Source organism: Suncus etruscus, chromosome 17 (genome assembly GCF_024139225.1).
Source record: "Suncus etruscus isolate mSunEtr1 chromosome 17, mSunEtr1.pri.cur, whole genome shotgun sequence".
Lineage (NCBI taxonomy): Eukaryota > Metazoa > Chordata > Mammalia > Eulipotyphla > Soricidae > Suncus > Suncus etruscus.
Genome location: NC_064864.1, coordinates 14,141,026 through 14,143,869, shown reverse-complemented (window position 1 = coordinate 14,143,869; position 2,844 = coordinate 14,141,026). Strand labels below are relative to the sequence as shown.

Below are 2,844 nucleotides of genomic sequence, written 5' to 3'. Positions count from 1 at the left end.
TGACCTGAAGCCTCCTGGTATTGGGAATTGGTTTTAATAAAGAAAGAGCTGTTCTAGCTTTTTGGGCTCCACGCAAAGTACAAGGTAAAAGGCCATGGACTCCATGATCATCCTTTCCTGGCGAGTTTGGTTTATTATTTTTTCCATGCTACCCTGCTCCTTCAGACCAGGTTGGGTGGGGTTTAGAAATACAGTGCCTGGAGTGATCTTAAAACACATATTTTATTTTAAACAAGAGATAGTAATGGTGAACTGGAACTATCGATACTTCATGTGGTGATGAAATTCTTGAGGGCCATGTGCCTCAGAATAGAAAGTCTTCCATGAAGGGATTCTAAATCCAGAGTTTTCTTTTCCATGGATTCTCATGTTCAGAGTACTCATGATTAAAGTTGTGAGCTAATGCCCTTAAATGCTGTTTTTCATATTGATTATGACTTTCTGCATAATATAAGTGCCAATCAGAAACTTTTTGCAAGAATGAAACATTTCAATATCTCCTTCTCAGACACAGCTATCCCAGAATCAGATTCTTTTTTTGAACACATCCAGCTTATGTCTCACTGTAAAAACTACTTGTGAAACTCCCCTGCAGAGAAATATTAAATTCATAGAGAAAATGAACAATGTCTGCCAAAGACACAAGTTTAGCTACCCATTCCTTGTCCAACTGGGGCTGTGCAAAGTCAGAGTTCTGCTCTCACAGAAACTGCACTACTTCTTCCCTCTTGCCAACAAGGTGAGAGAGCACCTTTCCCCTCAACAGCCACTTCACTTCTTCATGGAGAAGATGCTAGTAGTGGGCATCCACACTCTCACCCAGGGTGGTGAATAGCCTGAATTTTATCACAATTGTGAATTTCACAAATTATCTTTACTGTGTCATCTGTCACAGAGTTTAGTTCAGCAGGTAGTTTTTTTTTTAATTCAGTCTATCATACAATGAGTGGATACAATGTACGAGTGTGCAACTTCTGTTTCTTTTGACTACATAAAAACACTGAGCCATGCACAGTGCATCATCTGTACATACATCAACACATCAGATTATTATTCTGAGTGAAATGAGTCAGGAGGAGAGGTTTAGACACAGAATAATCATTTGTGGCATATAAGAATAATAAATGGCAATATGGTAATAATATCTAGAGAAAATAGGGATGAGGGACAGGAGGACTAGTCCATGATAGGAAGCTTGCCATAAAAAGTGGTGAATTCAGTTAGAATAGAGAAAGGTACATTATGACATTGATAGTTGGAACATATCACTCTGGACAAGAACTGGATGCTGAAAATGGATAAGTGACATGCATGGTACCCTTTAATTAACAATATTGCAAACCAGTGGTACAGATCTTTTAGAATTTGTCTAGCAGGCCTTCTGGTCTCCACCAAAAGGCACCCTTAAAAAAATATTGCAAACCACGGTGTTATAAAGAAAATTTTGCAATCCTCAGTGTCATAAAGAAAAAGAGAGATAGAGAGAAAAAATGCCTGCCCCTGACATAGGCAGAGGAGAGTGAAGGGGAAGGAAACAAGGGACATTGGTGGTGGGGAAAGTGCACTGGTGAAGGGTGGTGTATATTCTATGATTGAAACTCAAGTATGAATAATTTTGTAACAAATATGCTTAAATAAAAAAATTTTTAAAGTGTTTTAGGCACTCTATCATAATTCCTTTATAATATATCATATGTCTTTAACAAAGTGCCGTTTTTGTTTTTTTGTGTATTTTAATTTGGTTTCTTGCAGAACACACTAAAGTGTCAATAGGTTTTTTTCCTTTCAGTGAAATCACTACTTTTTCTGGAACACTGTCCTTGCTTTTAAAGATTGTTAAAAGGTTTTTCTCTTTTACCTGTTTCATCTCCATATTGTACAGTTAAAATTTTCAGCACATTTTGGTTATCAAGAGGAAACATTTTGAAACATTTTGCTAATTTATTATCAGAAATAAAAGCATTTTTCCTCAAGAAGGGTGTTCACTATCCAGAATTAACAAACGATCAGTGGATTCAAAAACTGTATTCATGGTGGATGTTATTTCACATCTAAATCAGCTTAATCATAAACTACAGGGGAAAGGAAACACAATTTTTTCGATGTTAGAAGAAGTTATTTCATTTGAAAACAAATTATCTGTTTTTGCTCAAGATTTTGACAGATAAATTTTGATTCACCTTCCAAGCCTGTTGAAACATCGCCAAGAAAATAATTTTGATATTGACATTACCTATTTTAAAACAGCACTTTTAAATATGAGGGAAGCTTTTCTCAAGAGGTTTTAGGATTTCAGAAACAGCAAAGCGACGTTGGCCTTTGTTAAAAAAACCTCTGGATGCCACTGTACCAGAAATAAATTTTTCACCTTTAATATCGACATTGGCAACTTTGAAATGCAATTTCTGGATTTAAAAACAAAGAACTATGGAGCTCGAAATTTGAACGTCTTTGTGCTAATTTAGAAAGATTGGAGAAACACAAATGTGAACTTAGTTCACAGCACAAGTGGTCTGCTTTGAAAGACCTGGAGAAGGAAGATATGTTGATTTTTAACACCTGGAATAGTATTCCTGACTCATATAATCAACTAAAAAAAGCTAGCATTTGCTGTTCTTTCCTTGTTTGGGTCTACATAGTTATGCGAACAATCATTTTCGAACATGGATCTTATCAAGAGTAAATTGAGAAATCATCTCATCGATGAGAACCTGGAATCGTGCCCAAAATTAAAAACAACATACAAACCTGACTTACTCAAACTATCCATGGAAATGCAAGGCCAATGTTCACATTAGTGTTGTGACTTTGTCATTGTCAGGATGTAATTTTCTCTACATTGTA

The 2,844-nt window shown here is 35.9% G+C and overlaps 1 non-coding gene across 1 annotated transcript; it reads left to right on the top strand.

Moving 5' to 3' along the window:
* The first annotated feature begins 1,342 nt into the window (after positions 1-1,342).
* On the top strand, positions 1,343-1,404 carry LOC125995523 (U7 small nuclear RNA). The gene has a single exon (XR_007491028.1). It is a non-coding gene; the product is annotated as a U7 small nuclear RNA (small nuclear RNA).
* Positions 1,405-2,844: the final 1,440 nt, after the last annotated feature.